Consider the following 26,232-nt stretch of genomic DNA (forward strand, 5'->3'; position numbering starts at 1 on the left):
CGCCCAGCGAGAGCGTCTTAACGCGACGCCCCAGGGACGTTGTCTATTAAGACGCCTGCACTACCCCCTGGCGCCGCAATTCTGCGGGGACGAGACTCAACTGATACCACTCGCTCTGCGAACACGGCTACATGTGTATCCCATCCCACGCAACATGCACCCGACATACCACGCAAGACGAAGACGAGCCAGGGCGACAGCCCTGCTACAGAGGCAGGGCCACCCGGACACGTATTTCGCGGACGCAAGTCTCTACCCCCACACAACACGAACCCCCGCCTTCGTGGCGGTCGCGACAAATAGGGCACGCATGGTCGCGGCTGCGTCCTTGCGCACCTCGTCCAGCGCAACGGCGGAGGCCGCAGCCATCGCCCTAGCCGTACGAGCCGCCGAAGCAAACGGTCAATCGGCACACGTGCTAGCGGACTCTCAGGACGCATGTCGACTATATATGCGGGGAGTTTTGCCGGCCAGCGTCGTGCGCATCCTCGGACCAAGACTCACTTACGACCATGGGATCACATGGTGCCCGGCACACGCCGGAGTGGATGGCAACGAACGGGTGGACCGCCTGGCTCGAGATATGACAGGCCGAGCCGCGGATCACTCCACCCTAACGGAGCCCCCCACACCCGGCACGCCCCGAGAAATACTGGAGCTGCAAAGACTCGGCCGACAAACAAAGGCTCCTCCCCATCCTAAGCTCAACAGGGTGCAGGCAAGGGACTGGCGCCGCCTACAGACGAACACCTTTCCTCACTTGCACAGGCTACACAAGATATACCCCGACAGACACAAAGACAAATGTCCCTGGTGTGAAGACACCCCGACACTCCAGCACATCACATACGAATGCCCGAGGCGCCCGGCACATGCCGTCTCGCCGCTAGTCAGGAACTCACTCGTTAACTGGTCGTGGGAGGCGCGACTCACCGAACTGGACTTGGGAAGCCAGCTGGCGACCCTCGACCAGGCCCGGCGAGCCGCGGAAGCCAGTGGGGCCCTGGAATAGGGGCTCCACCCATAGACACCAGTAAGATTTTTGTTTCAATAAAGTTGTTCTTCTTCGCGCGGCTGTACGAACCGTTCGCCTCCGCTGCCGGCGTTCTTCATAATGCTTGCGTAGTGAAAGCAAGTGCTCGAGGTCATCCATTGAGGTATTTACAGGTTTACATGGTCCGTGCATTACACTATGCGCACTTTTTTATTTTTGGGTGAATGTTTACTACAATTTATATGGCCACTATAACTAACGTATAGACTCGTGTAAGGGCCGCACTTTTCTGTCGCGATTTTGACGGGCCTTTCATGGAACCGGGCCATTTGACCTCATTTTTCTAAATACGAGTATGAAATCCGCCGTAAACCTCCGCGATCGCCTCCTCTCGACATCCAGTAGCGACGCGCGAAAGTACGCTGCGCGCGACCATTCGCTGTTGAGCCCGATCAGAATCAGCGCACGGAACGCGATTGCTTCTCGGTTGGACGCCTTTTTTTTAAATATTGGCTGTCAAATTGGAGGTGCGGCTTTACACGGGTGCGATCCTTACACGTATTTACACGGTAAGAATCTTCCTTCGTGTAATTGTCTCCTACTTCGCTATAACTATATTACTGCTTCGCCTTCCCGGCCAAACTGCAATCTTTTTTTTTTAGTACTTTGAGTTCGAGTATAAGCGCTGCAGCGCATGACTTCTAGACTTCTATTTATTCTGATTGCTAGTGAGTCCGGCTTGGCATCATTTCGGTTACTGAGTGAATTCTATATACAAGGTGTTTCAGGGAACACTAAAAAATTGATAAAGGTTGCCTGTGGCAGATAGCACAATTCTAGTTCATAAGCTCGTTTACTCGAAGAGGCGAACATTACTTGCACAAAAAATTGAAATGCATAATCGACTAATTAACAAAATTATCCAATTACCTATTTAGCTGATTACCTTATGGCCCCATGTTGCAATTTACAAATTCTAGCCGTGGAGTTCGGATCCTCTTGGAACTAATTCTCAGGCTGACACCAGTGTCGAGATATTAATTCTCTTAGCGGAGAAATACATTGGCGTGCCAGACACTTTCTTAACAAAACGTCGTTTTATGCATCGAAGCACAAAAGTGTGAACAGATATATAAATTATGGGGTTTTACGTGCCAAAACCACGACCTGATTATATGAGGCACGCCGTAGTGGAGGACTCTGGAATAATTTAGTCCACCTGGGGTTCTTTAACGTGCACCTAAATCTAAGTATACGGGTAGTCTAGCATTTCGCCCCCATCGAAATGCCGCCGCCATGGCCCTGATTTGATCCCGCGACGAGCTCATGCTTAGCAGTCCAACACCATAGCCACTAAGCAACCACGGCGGGTAAGCACAAAAGTAACTGGAACGCCAATACATTTCTCCGCAATGTTCGGTAATTAATATCTCGCAACTGGTGTCATCCTGAGAATTAGTTCTCCACGGCTGACATGACATGACAAGAACTTTATTTGAGTCCTGAGGAACTGAGATCTAGGCGAGCCGAAGGCTCCCCCAGATTAAGTCGGTGGCTCCGCCCACGATGGGACCGGGAGACCAAGTCCCATCGCGATGTCGTGGGCCCTCTGGACAGCCTGGAGTTGAATCTGAATATTGCTCCTCTTGAGGGATTCCTCCCATTGCTCTTTCGTGATGGGTGGAGAGGCGTTAAGGGCTGGGCACAACCAGAGCATGTGATCAAAAGAGCATGAGTCATGACCACATTTGGAGCACGACTGTGAATGGTCAGGGTCTATCTTGTTAAGGGACCGGGGAGTGGGATACGAACGGGTTTCCAGAAGTCTGAGTCTGCTAGCCTGAGGTTTGTTCAATTTGGGGTGGGGGGGTGGAAATGTCCTCCTGCCGAGACGATAATGGGAAACAATTTCGTGGAAAGTACATAATGGATCTTTGTGGATGTTGACCTCGTTCCGAGTCTGGCTACCCCTGATAGCGCGGTACGTGAAATCGCGCGCTATCCGGTGGGCCTGCTCGTTAGGATTACATCCGAGCGGGTTAACTGAGGCATCTATATGGGCTGGGAACCACGAGATGTGGTATCCTCCTTCGCTGCTCTCCCGAGTTCTTTGAAGTGCTTTGTTCACAATATTGTTCGCCTGTTCAGACACTAGTGCGGCCGAGAAGGATCTAACTGCTGTGCGTGAGTCCGAGAAGATGATAGGGGGAACTTTTGCGCTGTGAAAAGCCAGAGCGATCGCCGCTTCCTCCGCCACATGTGCAAACTTAGTATAGACAGAAGCTGCATTAAGCAGGTTGCCATCCGCGTCTACAACCTAGACAGCGAACTTATCCCCACTGTCATATCTGGCAGCATCGACAAAGAGGGCCCCTAATTTGTGCTGATTGATCTTTTTAAGGATTGACTTGGCTCTCGCGAATCTTCTACCCTCGTTATGCACTGGGTGGATGTTTCGCGGTACGGGGTCAACCATGATGCGAGTTCTGGCTTGCTGGGTCAGGCTAATTTTGGTCCCCGGTTCATGTCTGGGTTTTGATCCCTGGCTTAGAGGACGACAATCTCATTATTTGAGCCACTGTGTGAGCTTCTATTAGCTCATCGATAGTGTTGTGGAGTCCTAGCTCCAGCAGCTTCTCGGTGCTCGTGGACTGCGGAAGGCCAAGCACGCGCTTGATACCGGTTCTGATTAGAGAGTCGAGTTTGGCCTTTTCCGCCTTACCCCAATTAAGTACGGCGCGATGTAGGTAACATGACTTAAGAAGAATGCCTGGTAAGCTCTGAGCAGATTGTCCTCTTTGAGGCCGCCTCTCCGATTTGAGATGCGGGCTAAAAGTCTTAGGACATTACTAGCCTGTCCAGTGAGCCTGTTGAGGGCCGTCGAGTTACAGCCCTTAGCATCAATGTGGAGACCTAGAATCTTGATCGAATCCATCCTTGGTATGGGATGTCCAGTCTTAGCTTGAATTTCTATCGGCAGAGTTTTCAGAGGCTCAAGGTTTCTGACCCCTTGTCGGGACTGTCGGTATAACAGTAGTTCTGATTTAGCGGGGGAGAGTCAAGGCCCGTGCTGGAAAGAAAGTTTTCCGTTGCCTCCAACGCGCTTTGTAACGAGTGTTCGAGCATGGCAAGCGAGCCGCCCGGCGCCCAGATCGTGATGTCGTCCGCATATATGGCGCGACCCACGTTTGGGATTGCATCGAGGCAAGTGGAGAGCTTTTGCATGGCTATATTAAATAACGATGGCGATGGCTAACAATAACAAATAACAATAACGATGGCGAAAACCACAGCTGCGCTGTGGTTTTCGCCATCGGTGGATGCTTCGGCGAACCCTGCTATCCCGTCACGGCTGGTCAGCGTTTTCGGAGACCGCACAACGCCTGGTGGTGGCCTCGTCTTTGGCTGGTCACCCTTGGTGCGCAGTACCTTCTGCGCACCAACGTCATCGACGATAGCAACCCTCAAGGAAACTATAAAGAGCCTGCAGCGCGACCGTCCTTTCAGTGGGCACGAGAGCAACTTCGGCAACATGCTTCATGCTCGGCGCTTTTGCGCTTTCCAGGTGCTTCTGGCCTCTGCTGCGCTGTGGTTTTCGCCATCGGTGGATGCTTCGGCGAACCCTGCTATCCCGTCACGGCTGGTCAGCGTTTTCGGAGACCGCACAACGCCTGGTGGTGGCCTCGTCTTTGGCTGGTCACCCTTGGTGCGCAGTACCTTCTGCGCACCAACGTCATCGACGATAGCAACCCTCAAGGAAACTATAAAGAGCCTGCAGCGCGACCGTCCTTTCAGTGGGCACGAGAGCAACTTCGGCAACATGCTTCATGCTCGGCGCTTTTGCGCTTTCCAGGTGTGTAACAGATACTCTTTACATACTAAGAAAACTGAGAATCGTTGTCTTCTGTTGCTCCCGTGCCCACGGGTTCTCTATGCCATTGTCTGCGAATGCTTTTCAATGCTTTTTCTACTCCTGTGCTCTGGGGATGTTGAAACCAACCCAGGCCCAAGCACTCGTAATCAAGCCTTACTTGATGTTGAGTCATTGCCAGATAACCCTTCAGAACAAATGTCCGTCATTTTCTCTCTTTTAAAGGATCTGCAGGCGCGATCTATCCACTCATCCAAGTGTCACACAGAGCTTGCTGCCGACGTAAAGGCTATCAAATCTAGTCAGTCAAACATAGAGACGAAAATTAACAGTATCGAGGAAAGGCTTGTCACACTCGAACTGAAAACGCCGAGACTTGAAAATGTAGAAAAAGAGATGGTCATTCTACAAGATTCGGTGAAAAAAATGGCGAAGCAGAACGACCTTTTGCAATCAAGATTGAATGAAATGGAAGACCGTTCAAGAAGAAACAACCTTTTATTCCATGACGTTCCGGATTCCAATGAATCTTGGGCGCAAACCGAAACACGCATCAAAAATATTATAACCGGCGTTGCTGATAGTTTCTCCCCAGACTCAATCGAACGCGCGCATCGCCTGGGGCCATTTGTATCAAATAAATGCCGACCAATTATTGTGAAATTTTCCAATTACAAATATAAAGAGAAAGTGCTTTCAATGCGCGCGCAACTCAAAGAAAGAAACGTAGGCGTCAGCGAAGATTTTTCGCCCGCCACACGCCATGCCCGGAAAAGGCTTATCGAGTTCGCTAAAAGCCAGTTTGATGGAACACCTTTTAAATTGGGATATAACAAGATATCCATAAATAAAAATCAGTTCATGTATGACCCAGCATCTGACACGGTTGTTGCACGTGCTCACCCAACTGGCGATAGCCGCTCTTCACGCAATAAGGCACACACTACAACATAGGATCACGTGAGGGGTAGTGGATGCCATTCATCGCCTTTAACAGTACTTTTCTGCAACATAAGAAGCGTACTAAATAAACGCGACGGTCTCGTTTCTACCATTGACACTTGTACTGCTGACATTGTGGCACTAACGGAAACCTGGTTACATTCTAACATTCGCGACGCTGAAATCTTTCCATTTATTGACCGTTTCACAATTTATCGATGCGATCGCATCAACAGGCCCGGAGGTGGCGTTCTGTTAGCCGTCCCAAAGGCATTTCCTTCTCAGCGCATTGAAATAACGAGCCACCTCGAAATGCTTTGGGCTTTAGTTGAAATTAATCATCAAAAAGTTGTTATAGGACTTTGTTACCGCCCCCCTTCATATACTAGCACTTTCGTAAATGAATTACACGATGCCATTAACAGCGTTCTTTCACGTTACCCCACTTTGCCACTGTTTCTACTAGGAGACTTTAACATCCCTAGCATAGCATGGTATTCTGAACCACCATTAGCTTACAACAAACTAGCACAAGATTTTTTAGACTTGTGTTCCACATTTTCACTCACTCAGCTGGTCCGGCAACCTACCAGAATCACTTCAACCGTGTCGAACATTCTTGATCTGTTGCTAACATCCGTACCTGATTTTGTCTCTAACGTTACATGCTTACCTGGCTTAAGTGATCATTCACTTATTACCTTTCAGATGAACTTTTCGCGACCTAAATCTTCAAAAAAATATAAGTTTATTAGAAACTACAGGAACGCTAACTTTGAGGCAATTAACCGTGAGCTTTCCACCTTTATAGATACATTTCTTAACCACTTCGACAACCGTAGTGTTCAATCTAACTGGAGCATGTTTATAGCTAAAGTCGCTGAATTAACCAACAAGTACATCCCGCTTCACCGAATAATTTCAAATCGTAATGCACCATGGTTTAATATTACTCTTAAGCGTCTAGCAAACAAAAAAAAGCGGCTGTATAGATTAGCCAGGTTACGTCCTAGTGGCATGCGCTGGGAACTGTACAAACAAGCTTCCGAAGAATACGCGGTTTCCCTTAAAAAGTCGAAGATTAATTATCAACAAAATACCTTGCCATCTATGCTGACCACCGATCCTCGAAAGTTCTGGCGCTCTGTAAATCTTAAGGCTGATGACACAGTAAACCTTATCGACAGCACTGGTGGTGCCATCTCTCCCGAAAAATGTGCATCCGTATTTAACACCATTTTTTCGCGGAACTTTTCTGATGACCAAAATATCCCGCTGCCAGAATTTTCATGCTCCGAATACACCACTATGTTTCCTATAATTATTCATTCTACAGGTGTAGAAAATGTTATTAACAAATTAAAATGTTCCTCTTCACCCGGCTGCGATGAAATAACCACAAAGTTCTTGAAAGCCACAATGGTGTATTCATCAATTATTTTAACTAGACTGTTTCAGCAATCATTGGACACGGGATCTCTTCCAGTTGAATGGAAGATCGGGAAGGTGATTCCACTTTTCAAGTCAGGTAACCAGCAATCTCCATTAAATTACCGGCCCATTTCCCTCACAAGTATTCCCTGCAAAATATTTGAGCATATTTTATTTTCAAACCTTGCTAACTTTCTCGAATCAAACTCATTTTTCTCGCCATCACAACATGGTTTTCGCAAATCATATTCTTGTGAAACCCAACTAATATCTTTCACTCACAAACTTCATGCCATCCTTGATCGTTCTTCTCTTATTGACTGCATTTTCCTAGATTTTTCTAAAGCGTTTGACAAGGTATGCCATAAACTGCTTCTCTACAAACTACGTCAGCTTAACATAGACACTAAACTGCTCTTTTGGCTAGAAATCTTTCTTACTAACCGTTCTCAGTTTGTGTCAACAAATAACGTAAATTCAGAGCACACTGCTGTTCGATCTGGGGTTCCTCAAGGGACGGTATTGGGTCCTCTACTCTTTCTTATTTACATTAATGACTTACCCTCGTGTGTTTCCTCGTACATTAACCTCTTTGCCGATGATTGTGTTGTCTATCGCGAAATAACCTGCGTTGATGATACTAAAGCCCTTCAGTCCGACCTTGATGCTATTAACAAATGGTGCAACATATGGTTGATGGAACTTAACATAAGGAAATGCAAGCATATGCGCATATCTCGAACATCATCTGTTTCGTCCATTTACCACATCGCTAGTACTTCTTTGGAGACCGTGTCCTCATACAAATACCTTGGCATTCACATTACATCAAACCTTTCTTGGGCAGACCACATTTCGTATGTAATTAGCAATGCTAATCGAATTTTGGGGTACCTCCGTCGTAACTTCGCACAAGTATCTTCATCCATAAAATTAACCATGTACAAAACGCTCATTCGCCCGAAACTAGAATATGCTGCCTCCGTCTGGGATCCAAGCCATGAAAACCTAATTCGGTCACTAGAAATGGTTCAAAATAACTCCACGCGTTTCATTCTTTCTAACTACAACAGAACAGCAAGCATATCAGCCATGAAATTAAGTCTTGACCTATCAACCCTTGCATCCCGCCGTAAGTTGTTTCGCTTGAGCCTTTTTCACTCCATATTTCATCATCCTCAGCTCCACCATGAGCTTATATCACCCCCTCAGTATGTTTCATCTCGCTTAGATCACGCACAAAAAGTTCGAATTCCTTTTTGCAGAACTGACGCTTTTTTTCAGTCATTCTTACCACGGACATCCGAAGAGTGGAATCACCTTCCTTCGGATGTAATCTCCATCAGAAATCACCACCTATTCAAGAACGCCCTAGCTAACATTGTATAATTAGAATTTTATGTGCTTGCTCATTCTTTGTTATGTATATGTATATTCTTTCACATGTAACCCACTCCCCTCTCTAATGCCTTTGGCCCTGAGGGTATGTTAAATAAATAAATAAATAAATAAACAGTGGGGAGAGGACCGAGCCCTGCGGGGTGCCGCAGTTGCATAGCTGGTAGGGCCCTCCCGAGATCGTGCCTAGTCGGAGGTGTGCCTTGCGATCCGCGAGGAAAGATTTGGTGTAGTCTCCACGGCTAGAATTTGTAAATTGCAACATGGGCCATAAGTTAGTATGTTAAAAACCTAATTGATGAATTTTTGTTAATTAGTCGGTTATGCATTTCAATTCTTTGTGCAAGTAATGTCCGCCTCTTCGAGTAGACCAGCTCATGAACTAGAATTGTGCTATCTGCCACAGGCAATTAACCTTTAACATTTTTTTAAGTGTTTGCTCAAAACCCCGTATTTATGGCCGCTGCATGCAAGAGGCGATGTTTCCATCCCTAATGCGTAAATGTTGTAAATAATTAGAATACCTTTCTTTTTTGTCGCCAGTCGTTAGCATTGCTTACTGGAAAGAGAACCAATTTGAGACACATATCACTCACGTGCTTTTCGCGCGCCCTTGATAGAAGACTCTGCCGAAGGGGTCACTGAAGTCTGCAGGTTTTATTGCGATAGCAATTATATGGACACTTCAACCGGATTTCTACCGTCGGCGTCGCCGTCGCCGTGAGGTTCCGTATAGATAAAATCTTCGCCGCGCGCCGTATGCCCGAGCGGAAGCGTGCGGGGACGCACGCTATCACGGAGAGCCAACGCACTCAATCTCCCACGCGCAAGCAAGGAAGCGGGAAGCGAGCGCTGGAGGGAGCGGGGGGGGGGGGCAGGGGGGCGCACTTTTATACTCTGCCAACAACCACGCTCGTCGCTCGCCCACACCGTCTCTTATCTCCACACGGCTCTGACCTTTGTATAATGGGCTGTGCATTCGCCGCGCAGTTATCGTTGAAGCGATAGACCGCACGTACCTTCGCCCGCTGCGGCGTATGCGCTTGCTGCCAGCGTTTTGGCAGTCGTTGTCTGCAGTCATTCAGTGTGATCTATTCATATTTGTTTGTGCGCGCTCACACCACGCTTGTTCATTCAGTTAGTAATAGTCGGGCCACATTTTCCAACGCACGCTACACATGCAATGCTGCCCGGATCGGCAGTGCAGCGCTACAGGTGTGTCCCTTCGCACGCGCTGCCCACGGGAAGCACTTCTCATCAACACCACCGTTTCACACGCACCTTCTCGTGCACGTCATCGAGTCTCTCTTCATGTCGGTCTACTTACGCCGCAGCAAACCTGCTTACTTAATCAGCTCATGTTTACTACAATTCATATTGCTAACAAAGCCGATCACCTTACTTCGTATGACATTGCTGTGTTGCTATCGCATTCATTGCTTCGCCCTTAGGGCGAAACTGTGACATTTTTTTTTTCGTGGTAAAAAAAGCACGCAAAGTAATTTGAAGTCAGGTGAACATACATCATACAGCAGTGGAGCGCGAATCGGAACATACATCAGGAGCGCGATCGGAACATACATCGATTCCGATCGCGCTCCACTGCAAATTTTCCCGCGCAGCGTACTTTCGCGCGTCGCAACTATATATATAAAAGTCGGTTACAACTTCAGAAGACAGGAGAGGCGCGCCGCCCTGATCACTGAAGCGCAGCAGCCGATTGCCACCGCGACTAAAGAAATAGTCCCGCTGACGCGACTCGGCACAGCTCGAAGCGCGGGCTGCCATGTCATCCGTCGGCGTGGTCACCGGCCGTCCGGCTCATGACGTCAGTCTAGAGTGCGCGCCCATTGGTGGATGCTCGTGTGCATCCGCCTTCGAGGGGCAAATGCCGCTGCCTTCTAAAGTTGTACACGACTACAGATGGCGAGAGGAGGTGATCGCGGAGGTGTACGGCGGATTTCATAAATTCATACTCGTCGTTGGAAAAATTAGATAAAATGGCCCGGTCCCGAGTAAGGCTCGTCAAAAGTGCGGCCCTCGCACAAGTCTGTACGTTGGTTGTATCATCTGTATGAATTGTTAAAAATTAAATTATGGGGTTTTACGCGCCAAAACCAGTTCTGATTATGAGGCACGCCGTAGTGGGGGACTCCGGAAATTTGGACCACCTGGGGTTCTTTAACGTGCACCTAAATCTAAGTACACGGGTGTTTTCGCATTTCGCCCCCATCGAAATGCGGCCGCCGTGGCCGGGATGCGATCCCGCGACCTCGTGCTCAGCAGCCCAACACCATAGCCACTGAGCAACCACGGCGGGTTGTATGAATTGTAGTAACATTAATTATTAATTAAAACAACAAACATCCAATGGTTCGGTTCGTACAGCCATACGATTCACTGCGACTGCGAAAATTAGATTCATTATCATCATCTGCATATTTAATGTTCACTACAGGACGGCGCCTCTGTCAGCGATCTCCAATTACCCCTGTCTCTTAACTTAGGCTATGCGATCTGCAACACTTGGGGTGCGGAAAAACAGCCTAAGAAGGAAGAAGGTTCCTCAGCTCACGTGTTTCCATCAGAGAGTGACATATACCGCCAGAGGGTCTATGAAGTACTTGACACAGTGCTGTCTTCGTTAAAAAATTAATAGGTATCCACCTGATATGTGGCAGCATAAGTCCCTAATTGAGCAGCTTGCCATAGGGAAGGAAGATCTTATGCCAGCAAAGGTCGGCATCATTGCACACATTCGAGGACGTCGTGCACATGTTTATGGGGCAAGGGTGAGCACCTGCGAAACCTTTTGCCGGAGATGGCCAAGCTAAAAAAAAAAAAAAAAAAAAATGCGTTGGCCATACCGGTCGCGTCGACCACATCCGAGATGTCCTTTTCTTGCCTTCGGTGACTGAGAATGTACTTGCGGTCGACGACTGGACAAGCCCGTTTGAACCATCTGGCAATTTTGCACGCCCACAAAAACTCTCCCGCAAAATCAATTTGAATAAGATTGCCGACGACTTCATTTCCAGATCAAGTGCCCGAACGAACACTTTTTCAACTATGGTGAAATCATCGCATCAGACAAAGAACTGATGTCTTTAATAGGAGAGAGAAAGGCACCAACTTACAAGTCAACCACCTGGCTTAGAAAACAACGCAAATAGTTATACAAAGGAACGAAAATGGGGTACATAACAGCGCAAGCAGAGTGAGGCCATTGGGGTAAGGAAAGGCGCGTGGTTGCGCTATTTGTAAAACTCCCTAGTCTATGCTGTGCATTTTCCTTATTAATTTTTATTAGTCATATGCTGCATTTGCCGCTCAGTAACACGATCCATGCTGTTCCTATATTTGCTATCGAGTCCTTTCGCGCTTTTATAGATAACGCTGTCTGGTTTATTTATTTGTTAATATGTTTATTTATTTGGGCACCTGATAATTTTTACTCTATTATCCTTTATTCTGCCTCCGGAATACAAACGAAGCCAGTGGCATAAGGCATGCTTTGACAATTATTGAAACTATTGCATTACGGAATCACATTATACTTATGCTAATAATTCTATAAGTTGTGTTCAGAAATTGTTATATATCGTTTAATTTTTATATATGTTATGTATTATCTTCTCAATCACTGACCTTTCGTCGAGAAAAGATTTCTTGATTGTATCTTTTGTATAAGAACTTTTACAAGGCGTTACATTGCTTCTTTTTTTCATAGATGTGTACTTGTGCGACTTAATACGCACGAGACACATACAGGGTGTTTCAGCGAACACTTTCAAAATTTATTTAAGGTTGCCTGTGGCAGATAACCCAATTCTAGTTAATGAGCTGGTCTACTCGAAGAGCCGGACATTACTTGCACAAGAAATTGAACTGCATAATCGAATAATTAACAGAAATTTATTAATTAACTTTTAACTAATTGCCTGATGGCCCATATTGCAATTTACAAATTGTAGCCGTAGAGTTCGCAAGGCGGATCCACTTGAAACGAATTCTCAGGATGACACCAGTTTAGAGATAATAATTCCCGAACATTGCAGAGAAATGCTTTGACGTTCCAGTTAGGCTCCTAACAAAACGTCGCTTTATGCATTGAAGCACAATATTAACTGGAACGCCAATGCATTTCTTCGCAAAGTTCGGGAATTAATATCTCGAAACTGGTGTCATCTCGAGAATTCGGTCCAAGTGGATCCACCTTGCGAACTCCACGGCTACAATTTGTAAATTGCAATATGGGCCATCAGGCAATTAGTTAAAAAGTTAATTAATAAATTTCTGTTAATTATTTGATTATGTAGTTCAATTTCTTGTGAAAGTAATGTCCGCCTCTTCGAGTAGACCAGCCCATGAACTAGAAACGTACTATCTCCCACAGGCGACCTTTAAGAATTTTTGAAAGTGTTCGCTGAAACACCCTGTATATCTCCCTAACGTGTTTAACTGAATGCGGTTGTCGCATGGCTCATCCGATAGACCCCAGTCTCTTGGCGGTGCGAGGGGACTTTATATATATATATATATATATATATATATATATATATATATATATATATATATATATATATATAAGGAATAAAGGAGACCAGAGACAGCACCCGTTCACTGGGCTGACTGTTCTATTCCCTTCCTCCTGGTCTTCCCTTCCAGCGCCCGCCTTGCGAGTGCCCGCGGCCAAGTTCACTTCGTCTTTACACTCGGCCACGCTGCAAGTTTACGGCGCGCTTGCAACAAGGAACTTGTCCATGGTGTGAGGTCGTCGGTGGTGAGCCATCCAGCGCGCAACCAGCTTCTCTGGAGGTCGGCACTGAGGGTTGCACTCGGGTCGCATGTCTCGCCGATGACCGTCCCGTCGCATCTGGCAAAGCATGGCAGGCCGTCTCGGACGCCGAACCGCCGTTTGTCTCACCAAACGGGGACGGCCTCATGGGTCGCGGTTATCTGCAGCGCGTCGGACCTGCATGCCATGTGTTCGAGGCAACGATGGGGCGAGCCTCTATGCCGACATGTGACTCGACCCGTGCCCTCGCAATGCCGGAGCCGCCGGTCCAAGGCACTCCCTCCGAGGTGCCTGACCCGACAGAGTTTCGGCAAAAAGCCGCGTGCAGCCGAACTGTCCTGGTCAGAAGACGTGCCATCGGAAGGAGACACCCGGCCCGCGATGTGCGCCGCGAAAGTAGGAGTTGCGAGTCCATTAACGCTGGAAACAATAGAGAGCCGTGTGCGCGCCGAAAGAGACGGCCTCCTGGGCCTCCGGTCTCCCGTTTGTCTCGCGCTGCCTCCCAGCGGCGCCTGAAAGCACTCGGCCAACGGCTGCCCTGAAGTCAGGAGCTGTGGTTTCCGTGTGGAGCCCGGAGACCGAGTCGCCAAGAGCAGCGCATGGGATGTCATCTCGGGTTCCCGCAGCGATAGTGTGATGCCGGATGCCGAAGCAGAGTCCGAGACCAGCGGCGGGAAAAGCAGCTCGCAACCGGGGCACACAGCAGGGCAGGCCGTGAGCCTGTCGGCCAAAAACCCGTCGGGTGCAGCCACAGCGGCGAGATGGCACTGCCCCCGAGCCCCGCGGGGACGCAGTCGCAGAATATCGGCCAGCGTAGACGGCCATGTCGAAGCAGGAGCGGTGGTCGCCATGCGCCCCCCAACGTTCCCGGCAGAGCCGACGGCGACACCCGGTGAGCCGGTGTCTGCGGCTGGGCAGCCCGCGGACCTCTCCGTCCCGGCGCTGTTGGGCACCACTGCCGCGTCAAGGTGGTGCACCTCAGGAACTCCGGCCGCCGAGCAGTGCTGGCCGGGTTCATCGCAGGCATACGTGAACGGGCCGAAAGCAGCTATCAGAGCTGCACTCTGCAGTCAGGCCAGGACCGCTGCTTGATGCCTTCGTATAGTTGTCCCATGCCTTCGCGGCACTGCAAAGTCGTTTCTCTGCAACCAGCCATCTTGTATGGTGAGGCCAGACACGACAATCACCCCAGGCAGACATGCGAACCCAAAGGATGGCGTTGTCTTGAAAGCCGCGAAACGCAGGTATTTCCACGAAAGCCGGCTGCAGGGAAGCGTAGACTGCATTCCCAGGCAGGACACAACCGCTGACGGATGCGAAGGCGGTCGTCATAACCTGGAGCTGTTGTGTCAGCGTGGCGATGGCGTGGACGAGGTTATCGGAATAACTTCCCTGTCCTAGAGGAGCCGAGGAGGCTTGGACGCCGTCCCCGGACGGTGCAGTGGTTACTTGCGAGGGTGGTAGGATGGCGGGCTCCATACCTGAGGAAGCGTGTACGGCGTTCCTGGACAGGAGGAACCCGGCACGCCGAAGAACCGTGCGAAGAAACAGTTAAGGCTGGAATGCCTTAAGGTAGGTTCGTTGTCGACTGCGCCATTGTAAAGGAATAAAGGAGACCAGAAACAGCACCCGTTCACTCGGCTGGCTGTTCTATTCCCTTCCTCCTGATCTTCCCTTCCAGCTCCCGCCTTGCGAGTGACCGCGGCCAAGTTAACTTCGTCTTTACAATATATATATATATATATATATATATATATATATATACATACATACAACCGCACCCATAATGCTAATGCTTACATGGGTGGGGTTCGGAAAGCTGGTCAGGCCCCAGCCCCGCCCCCCCCCCCCCCCCCCCCCTCCGGGAAAATTAAAACTTTCCGCCTATGCTTTGAGCTCGCTGCTTTATTTTTACTGGGGAGGATAACTGTTTTGGTTTATCAAGAATGGTAGGTTCAAGATTAAAATTAAATCATGAGGTTTTACGTGCCAAAACCAGTTCTGATTATGAGGCACGCCGTAGTGGGGGACTCCGGAAATTTGGACCACCTGGGGTTCTTTAACGTGCACCTAAATCTAAGTACACGGGTGTTTTCGCATTTCGCCCCCATCGAAATGCGGCCGCCGTAGCCGGGATTCGATCCCGCGACCTCGTGCTCAGCAGCCCAACACCACTAGCCACTGAGCAACCACGGCGGGTGAACGCTAGGTTCAATGCCTACCATATTACGGTCTCTTAGGCTTAACGTCAAATTTGCGTCACGTCACGAAAGCAAATCGGGGCCATCAGCGCCATTTTGTAAGCGTCGCGTCTACGTCACACCTCGAAGGAAATGGCGGAACGTCCAGAATAGCGGCTTAAGTTTCGCAATCCAAAGTACACGCAGCTTCTTGGCCTGCGGGTACGTGTGAAGGCAGATACCGGGCTCGTGTATCATTGCGCGCAAAATGACATGGACAAAAGAGGGAACACGTATAACACACACGAAGCGCAAACTATCAACAGATTTATTGCGAGAAGACGTGACCTTTTTATACCTTGCCACAGGCAGCGCATGACACCAAGGACGGAACCACACCGACACAAAAAATCAACACGCGCTTGACGTGCTATTCAAATACGCTATTTCCTTAGCTGATAGGGTGATAGATGCTTTTCAGATTGAGTCCGGTATTTCAAATGATCAATTTCTGGAACTTCTCCAGTTTTATCTCAAATCCACCTTCATCAAATGGGAGGACAGATACTACCTACAGAAAAAAGGCATCTGCATAGGTTCTTGCATAGCACCAGTCCTAAGCAATTTATTTTTATCACAACTTGACAAGTCGTTAGTCACTGAACTTCGACCCACTAAGGTGGTTAAAGGGTTCCGTTTCGTAGACGATTTTTTTTATTTCTTTTAGAGTGTGACCCGACAGATTTTAGCCGAGAATCCGCAAAAGTTCTTGCTCTCGCAGAGAAATGCCTGTATCCATTACAAATCACCCATGAACTTCCAACTGAAGACAATATTCGTTTTCTTGATGTCAGGTTCGCTTTTAAAGAAAACCGCGTGTGCTGGAGCTATGAACCACGAGCAAACAAACCCCTCCTCCCGTTCAAATCAGCCCATTCAAAACTAATAAAAAGGGCAATCCCATCTCTACCTTAAGAACGCCCTGGAAAAGTCTTGCCCACACATGACGAGCCGAAGTTTGGGCCAGCAAACGTCACGCCTTTTAGAAGCAGGTTACCCGAGGCACCTGTTAGTGTCCGTAGCGGAGAAGCAACTTAAGAATATCAGCTGGGGCATCTGGCTCCACCGTGGTCCACCTTCCCCAGAGATGGAGAAAGAAAAAAGAAAGTTCACTTAATCCCATACATCCATAAAGTGTCGCACAACATCAAGAAGATCGGCCAAAAAGCTAACGTTCGAGTCGTGTTTTCCGCGCCGCCGAATAAGCTTGGAAAAATTTGCAAAATTACTAACCCGAACAAGAAAGAAAAGAAAGCATGTGGCAAGAATCACCAAAACGAATGGGTGAAATGCAGTCTCGGCATAGTATATAAGATACGTTTATCATGTAAGCGTTTTTATGTCGGACAAACGGGCCGTTGCATCAACGACCGGCTCCGCGAGCATGCTAACAACGTAAATAATAAGACGGGAGGGTGGCTGGCACTTCATTGTGATGAATGCGGCTGTAGACCAATTTTCAAAGAGTGCATAATCATTGAAAAGTCGAACAATGAGATGACACGACTCATTATTGAGGCCCACTGCATCACGACTTTAAAAGATAAGTGTATTAGCATGGCATCTATATCACCCTATCAGCTAAGGAAATAGCGTATTTGAATAGCACGTCACGCGCGTGTTGATTTTTTGTGTCGGTGTGGTTCCGTCCTTGGTGTCATGCGCTGTACTGCCTGTGGCAAGGTATAAAAAGGTCACGTCTTCTCGCAATAAATCTGTTGATAGTTTGCGCTTCGTGTGTGTTATACGTGTTCCCTCTTTTGTCCATGTCATTTTGCGCGCAATGATACACGGTCTTATGGAATACCAACAAGCCCAAGTGAAAACCATACCGGGCTCCGTTGCGTACGTCCGGCGCTGCGGCACCGAGCAGTAGCCTACCATCTTGGACGCCTTGAAAGGCAGCCACTACCTATTATAGTGCTTTCAACTGTTTGCAAACAGACACCCGAGGCGGGAAAACATCCCCACTTAATTGAACCGGAGCGCAGGTGGGACTTCCGTTTTGAGCTCGCTTCGGCGTTTCCAAAGCAGACGAAGCGGCCGCTGTGTCCACATTAGAGTATAGTCCACATGATCTCTCATACCACGTCACGCCAACGTTGGCGCCAGCTTTTCCAGTGGTGGAGCTCGCCCCCAATATGGGGTTAGCTAAATGACAATGGTAACACGCCAAAAGTAAACGGGAAGCGAAGTGCGTCAATAATAATTATTATTAAAGGCTCAGGGGCTATCGTGTTCGCAGGCCATGCATGCCGGTACAGCAGAACTTCACGCGCGCCCTGCTCTCTATACTGCACATGCGCGAAAAATAAAAAAAATGCACATAGGGACTTTTGTTCTTTGAAGATTCGCCTGTGTCTAGGTACTACCGAGGAGTTGTCGAGTTGCCGGTTTTGCTCTGTTCGTCCCTAGTGGAGCCAGTGGCTTTTTTGTTGGTTGCAGTGAAAGTGCGACGATGCGAGCGTCCGCTCTTGCGCAAGCGGATACTGCTCTCGTTTGTGCCCCGGTGCCGCGACGAAAGCCGCGGTGCCGGGCGCCTACGCGAAGCGGCGGTCGTTGGGGTGTTGCGGACCGCAGCGTAGCAACACCCCAAATAAAAAAATACTGCTCCAGTCAGGTAGACTGCTCACTCCCTGATAGTGAGATTATATTTGGATCATCAAAACAGTGATGCGTTTGTTTAGGAATACCATCGATCCCTTAACAGCAGCCACAGTTGTGTCTAGTCACCACCAGCCCAGCATGTTCTCCGTTTCAACGCCGGCGGCGGGAAGCCAGCGTCGCGTAAACAAACCTCAAGTCTCGGAAGCCAACGTTGCGCTTGCACAAGCCGTCGAAGCCAATCACTGCATCGTCAATTTTAAGCAATAACGTATCCCCTTGCGACTATCAAGTTTTGATGTGCTACCGTTACGAGGAAATGACTTACCTCAATCGTACCTTGATCGAACACGACTTCGCGCGCATACTGAGCTGTGTTGCAGCCACTGGCTCCGCTAAGGACGAACAGCGCAAAACCGGCAGCTCGACAACTCCGCGGTAGTACCTAGACACAGGCGAATCTTCAAAGAACAAAAGTCCCTATGTGCATTTTTTCTATTTTGCGCGCATGCGCAGTATAGAGAGCAGAGCGCGCGTGAAGTTTAGGTTGCCGGTACGACCCAATAGAGCGTCCTTTCTTTTTTTTCCGGAGCACGCTACGCCGCAGAAGCAATGCCAGATGAGACGTGCCTATACAACGTCAGGGGCAGAAAGCTGTATCCGGAGCTTTTAGTGTTGCTCTACAATTTTCTCCTTGACACTTTTCGTCGAATTATAATATTTGAGAAGTTGATAAATAAGTAAGAATAATTATGTAATTAAGTGGACTTAAAAAATCAGAGTATCTCCAAGCGACGGCAAACATTTGCTTGGGTCTGTCCAGCTACGTGGCATTCGCGTATATTTTGTTAAATCTTGGTGCATGATAGTTGGGACGCCCTGCATATATATATATATATATATATGTGTGTGTGTGTGTGTGTGTGTGTGTGTGTGTGTGTGTGTGTGTGTATTATGCATGCATATATCGTTTCTCTGTATTGTGGAGTTGTTGACACGGCATATATGCAGCCAAGCAAGAAAGCTCGTCGAGTCACCGAATCGTTGTACGCAGGAGGAAAACACATAAGTGGAAAGGAAACGCATAAATACTACTACTAATCATAATAAGAATAATAGTCCTCTCGAGACTATACACTAAATTACTCTTACCCGGAAGGTATTTTGTATGCAGAAATTTAGATGTGCATGGGAGGGGGGGGTGCACTTGACTCGCCCGACAAATAATTGTGGTTAAAAGTAGAATCGGAAAGTTAATTGATGCCCCCCCCCCCCCCAAACTGTCAAAATATACAAAAATGAGAACAATCTAAACACAATAAATTCATGGTACGTGCATGCCGTACAAATGCACACTATTTGTGAAACCAGATTATACCGAGATTAAATAAATGGCCTCCTATAAAGATGGGGTAAGAAGGTGGGGGTGGTTATACGGAAACAGCTGCCACCGAAAAACTGTAATCACTAATAAAATGCAGAAGCAAAAGCCAGTGAGACCAAAGCGCGGAATAAAATTACTGGCTCGTCAAAACAACTCAGACTAGGCTGATCATAAGAATAAACGCGTAAAACGGTTGGCATAAATGTATATTCATCCGATGCATGCAATTCCTTTTTGGCTAAAATTACTCTGTTGGTGAATAATGGATTTAAGTTATTAGTTTTATTACAGTTGCAAGAGTAAAGTATTATTATTAGAAAAAAATATCCGGCATAGAACCGCATCTCACGACGAATGTCTACGTTGATGCGATTAGCATTGAAGCAACGTAGCGACACACCGTATTGCCACCAGCAAAACGAGTCATGTACGAGGTGTGTATGCAGCCAGGCTCCACTCTCGCGCATCCTTGTGGACACGCAACGCCATCTTGCGACGCCGCCGGGAAGTCCAGACGTCACGCATTCAGACACGATTGTCTGAATGTATATATGACACGGGTTCAGGTCCGCCCAGCAGCGGACAAATTATAAAGCATTTTTTTTTCGAGGGGAGGGGGGCGCGCGCACTTGATTGGGGACCGGGGTAGGGGGGAGGGGGTCTGCGCAGGCGGCATTCTGGTACACAAATTTCGGAAGGTGGGGGTAGGGGGTGGGCACGTTCCCGGTGTGCCCCTGCATCGGGAATGTGCCCCCACCCCGCCCGTTCCGTTCTTCTTTCGATGCAAACTCGCGTGCATGCAGCTGGCCTATCTTAAAACAACAGTGGCAACAACGACAATGACGACAAAATAAACAAGCAAAAAATAGCTCACCCGAACGTGTTCTGTTTTTCTTTCTCCTTCTAACGACTATGTAGCGGCTAGCGCAACAGCAGCCTCTCTTGCAGCTTTCATAAAAAATATGAATTTCATCTTATTTAGGAGAGAACCAAGTAATGATATTATGTTCTAGTTATTATTGAGCGAGTGTGAAATTGACAAGATGCTTTGTTTCAGGCAGCGCAGCATGGAACCATTTTCTAAGAAAGGGTCGATTACAGCGGTTGATAAAATGTTCTTTCGATAATTTTTTTTTTCTTCTTTTGAAAGGGGGGGGGGGGGGTGAAATACTATGAATAAGAGCTTATTTTTAGTACAACACAGACGCCAATGACTAAAATCAAACGACTAAGATCAAACATATTTGCCTTGCATGGCCGCGCGCTCCCGTTAATAAGTAAGCTTTCCTATCAGACCTTGAGATAGCGTAACACTCAACTCTGAAGTACTGATGCTCGCTAAAGCGCGTTAACTTCGCGCTTCCCTTTTCTGCTTTTCGCGCATGGATAAACCACGTAACGGGCGAAAACCCGTGAAGCAACAATGTGCTATATATTGTGGCAGCTTATGAACGAGCATATTCACTTGAAGCGCTTTGAAGGCGATCCATTTACAATTTCCCATTGAATGGACATACCGGCTTGCTTAAGGGATGAGCCATCCAGACTTCAAAACTTGCTGTTTCAAAATCGAAAGCCTTTTCGCAATGTATAAAAGCCATTGACCAAGATATATGTCCTGCTATCGAAACGTTGGTCAGCCTCTCTGGGGCACCTTACCCTGTTTATAACATTTATACCACATATAGAGAGGATGGTTATACTGCGCAGATTTCTACCTATCTGACTGGTTACATGAATGTGATACAATGCCGAATATACCTATTCCTAAATCCAGCCTGTTCTCTGGGTCGATTGAAGTCAAGCGTTGCCTTGATTATATTGGGCAACGCTTTGAGATTCCTTTGGAATTTCTATTGAGAGTCATTTGCCCTTGAAGTCGTTTACACGAACTGTCCTTGTCGCTACGCTGCAGAGAAGGCCGAGTTCAGGAATGAAGTGGAATCGCAGAAGAGTGCAGAAGAATTGAGAAGAAAAAACATTTATTTTTGGAGAGAGCAGGCGTCGCCGAGAACAATATACTGTTATCAAAAAGCAACGAGATCGTTAGACCACCGTCCGAGGACCTCGAGCACAACGCTATAGACGTTGCTATCGCTAGAAATGCTGAATTCGCCCTTCAGACGAAAACTGAGCATTTTTTATTCTCTTTCCTTAGTCGCCGAAGCCGGGACATGACGTCGACGCGGCGAGCGGGCGGCCGGCGTACCCGCAATAATTATCGAAAACAACAGCGATTGGCAGAAATAATGCAGCCCGACTACCATCACACGGTGTAACTGATCGCGGGTGAGGCAGACTGTTCGTCTCTATAGTTAAATATGCATAGAAAGGTATAATGATCGTGTCTGTTGCCTCTCGGAGTCTCGGGCTACCAAGGGTTCTGCGTTTTCGCAGTTTATATTGATAAAAAATCAGAGGATGTTTTTCGGAGTTTATTGTTTCTGCAAAAATCGCAGCTTATCGGAGATTTCGTTTACGGCGCAATGAATTTGGAGTTTTCCGGTCTATTTAGTGGTATTCATTATTCATCCATTCGTTTCGCCCATATACCTTAAACACAACCATTATTACAAAAAAAGAAAAAAAAAGCGGTATATATTGTGGCAGGAGAGTCCATTTGCAGTAAAAATTTACAATAACAGTAAGGTTATTGCGATCACAATTTACTGACATGAAATTTCTAATACATTCAATTTACCACGTTGGAATCTGTCATTGCAGCACACTCTTTCTGATTTACGGAACGAAACATTGAGAACCCCCTTGCAATGTTCGCACTGCATACAGTAAAATCCAGTATATATATATAGATCCAGCGCAGTACGTCAGAAGACGGGCCGGTCTCGGGGTTGCATCACCTTCAGAAAACTAAGGGTTCAACGATTTCTTTAACAGCATACGTATGATATTCTGAGATCTTGCTTGCCAGCAAGGTATATAGAGTCACACCCCACGTGGTAAGACGGCACAAAACACCTGCTCATGCGTGTCGAACTTTTCTTGCAGTTCCGCATTCATGTTGGGGTTCACCATCAGAGCACAGTACAGCAGCATGACTCGCTAGGGTGTATAGAGTAAGTCGTGAGAAATGCACCGGTGCACGGCACGGCTCAACTTTTCTGCAACAGCAGCGCAGTACTGTCGGAATGACTTATCACAGCGTTTCTCCTCGACTATACAATGTCATGCATGCAGTCGACGTCCGCGCAAATGTCGCAGGCGCCTCATTCCATCCACTTAACGGCACCTGATAGACGCATGGCAAGGAGACGGTATACAGCAGAATGGACAAACGGGCTAGTTGGTTGAAGTTTATCTTAAGAACTCAGGTTATGGTTGCAATTATTGAGAGCAGTTCGTTTGAATGTTTCGTACCTCAGCTTGATGAGCAGGTTCCGCGAGGAGTTCGTTGGTCCGATGAATGCCTTATACTTTTCACACTTTCTTCAGTGAATGTAGCCACGGCACGGTCACGTGATCACAAATACGGCCCAGAAATTCGAAGTTGTTTAGATAAAGCCGAATCGCCAATTTTTTTTTCGGACGAGCGTTTTTTGAATTTAATCGGATTAATCCGAAAACTGCGCAACCCTAAAGAGAGTGCAAGTGCGGAAGCGCTAGTGAAGGCATGCAGGTGTTTTTAAACGATTCCACATACTATCTGGCTGCTATCCTCTCTCTGAGTCGCCAAAGAATAGAACCTTGTACAGAAGCCAGGCGAAGGAACGAGGTTCGGCCTCTGTGTTTGCAAAACGCGCCGCGCCGACGAGGTGCTGTGCAAGCCGCAAGCGTTCGCGTGACCACGCCACTGATGTATTGACACACTTGGTCCCAATAAACAAGCCACCTATGTTAATCGAAGATTGCTTCAAACTAGTGCAATATGCATGGCAGAAAGTTCCGGGTTGATAAAGGAACGACTGAATCGTGCGTTTTCCAAAGAGGTACAGCGCGTGGCGGTACCTAGAAGAGATAGCTAGAAGGGATATCTCATCCGATGGATGCGAAAGTACGCCGCACGTCAGAGTGATAACGCAGAAGAAGCGCGACTACGCCGGCAACACAATCTTGGTCAGTATGCAAACAGAACAATAGCCGTATAAAGACGCGTTTGGTGCTAGGCGTCGCAGGCCAGATTTTAATGCGGTGTGGTCCGAGGATATATACCAGGTGTTTCAGTGAACACTTTCAAAAGTTTTTAAAGGTTGCCTGTGGCAGATAGCACAATTCTAGTTCACGAGCTGGTTCGGCTGGAGGAGGCGGACATTACTTGCACACGAAATTGAAATGAATTATCGACTAAATAAAAAAAATTACTAATTAAATGTTGAACTATTTACCTAATGGATCATATTGCAATTTAAATATTGTAGCCGTGGAGTTCGCAAGGCAGATCCACTTGGAACGAATTCTCAGGATGACGCCAGTTTCGAGATATTAATTCCCGAACATTGCAGAGAAATGCATTGACGTTCCCATTACTTCCTTAACAAAACGTCGCTTTGTGCATTGAAGCACAAAAGTAACTGGAACGCCATTGCATTTTCCCGCAAAGTTCGGGAATTAATATCTCGAAACTGGTGTCATCCTGAGAATTCGTTCCAAGTGGATCCGCCTTGCGAACTCCACGGCTATACTATTTGTAAATTGCAATATGAGCCATTGTCACAGCTGTCCCCGATTTGTCATCGGCGCGAAGTCGATCGACGGGGTAGACAAGCTGGTTGGTCGTTCCGTACGCAAGCGAGCACAGTGAAAAGAGTCAGAGTCGGGAGTAAACAAAAAAAACAAGATATTTATCGGCGGTTAAATATACACCGATTAATAAAATAAAATAATAAGAAAAACACAAGACAGACTAACACACCTGAGCTTAATATACACAATGATAAGGACAAATAAATACGAGCGATTAACAGTAGATATAAAAATGAAACAGTGCGAGGATCAAATACACAAGAATACACTTAACAGTTTTCACTAAAATAAAGTTCAAGAGCAATCAAAGTTCAAAAGAAAAACCAATGGTGTCATACGCTTGGCCGGGCAGCAGCAGCAAGTCCATAGACCGTGAAGTCGGTGCACAGAGCTTTCCCGAAGAAGGCTGGTGGTCCGATCTTGTCGAGGTTGATGCGAATTGCTGAGCTGGGGTTCCCGGGAGTCTAGATCTGACGACTTCCCTCAAGCAGGTTGAGCTAACTTGAGGTGAACTACCGTGACCTTCGTTGCAGACGCTGGTTTGACGTCTCGTACGTCAACAAGTTCCTCGGAGTTCCGACGTGGCCAGGCGGCCCAGGCGATACTGGACGGCACTAGCCCCCCAACGGCTTCTCAGCAGCGCATAGGTTCAACTTCTAGACTAATCAGCAGGGCCCAAAACATGCGCTTAAATAGCCTCTCCTTTCCCTAGTTCCCTAGGTAGGGAAACTGCCGCAACGTAGCATTCTCCGAATTCAGCTCTCTTAGCTCCCAACAATCTTGGCTGCACTCTCACTATGGACGAAGAACCGCAGATTAGCCTCTCTCCCAATGTCAAGGGCCAAGGTTGATCCCGGCACTACCACGTGGCCGTACGCGCACACTTCGGGGCCCGTAATTCGGCGTGTCGATGTCGAATGCATTATACGCTGCACAGTCAGGAGCCCACGTGTTTGACGCTCGTAATTCGGCGTGTCGTTAATCAGCGTCCAAACCATTCGAAAATATGCCGCTCCGTGACACAGCCCCCCACTTTCAGAATATTATCACATAATATTCACTTACACGAGTGGCATTTTCGAAAACAAAAACAAGAAAAAGAAGACCATTCTATGTATACATAACATTATACATCTAATAACCACGTGTACCATGCAAAAAAAATCGAACACAACACCACACGTCCAGGCACACAACAACAACATTCTCCAACTCGACTGCACAATGACCGCAAATAAATGGTACTCGAAATAACATATGCAGCACACCTGCCATGAATAGTCTGCTCACACTCCACATCAGCTTTAATACACGCACTAGTGCAATGGCAACCAAAAAAACGTGTGCCAAACACGCGCTCAGAACTACCAGAATAGTTGCGCATCTAGCAAAGTACTTCCATGCACCAATTGAACCGCAAAACCCTGTCGTCTTCCAAACACACATGCGAGACACACGCCAACGCTTTGTTTCCCTTTGTGCTCGCGGAAGACACGCTTTAAGGAACGGCGTAAACACTCTTCCAAACGACAAGGCCGCCCCACGGCTCCTTCAAAATAAAGCGACCCACTCTCAAAGAAAAAAAAATTTCACGAACACTTCCGTAAACTGATACAGCGTATTTCACCCACAAGCAAGCCTAACTGCTACAGAAAGAACGACGTATAAAAAAAAAAACAGAGTTTCAAAAAATTCATGCGCGGGCAAACCAACTCTCTCAGAATATCGGAGGGCTTCCAAAATAATTACACAAAGCTCCGGACTTGCTCACCCAACCAATCTCTAAAAGATTAACCTAACACGGAAAAATAAAGAAACAAACTGTTTCTACCAACAACCTGCGTCACTTTTCATTCTAGTAGCTGAAGG

The 26,232-nt window shown here is 47.4% G+C and overlaps 1 protein-coding gene across 2 annotated transcripts in view; it reads right to left on the reverse strand.

The window, feature by feature from the left end:
- Positions 1 to 23,443, reverse strand: part of LOC119434558 (high affinity copper uptake protein 1-like) — a 41,908-nt gene extending 18,465 nt beyond the window's left edge. The window contains exons 1-2 of one of the 2 annotated variants that reach the window (XM_049672071.1): positions 23,041 to 23,443; positions 9,233 to 9,284 (exon numbers count right to left, since the gene is read on the reverse strand). The gene's annotated coding sequence lies outside the window, so the exon portion shown is untranslated. The remainder of the gene's footprint in view (positions 1 to 9,232; positions 9,285 to 23,040) is intronic. The other variant, XM_037701708.2, reaches the window with a different exon arrangement.
- Positions 23,444 to 26,232: the final 2,789 nt, after the last annotated feature.

This window comes from Dermacentor silvarum, chromosome 1, assembly GCF_013339745.2.
Source record: "Dermacentor silvarum isolate Dsil-2018 chromosome 1, BIME_Dsil_1.4, whole genome shotgun sequence".
Lineage (NCBI taxonomy): Eukaryota > Metazoa > Arthropoda > Arachnida > Ixodida > Ixodidae > Dermacentor > Dermacentor silvarum.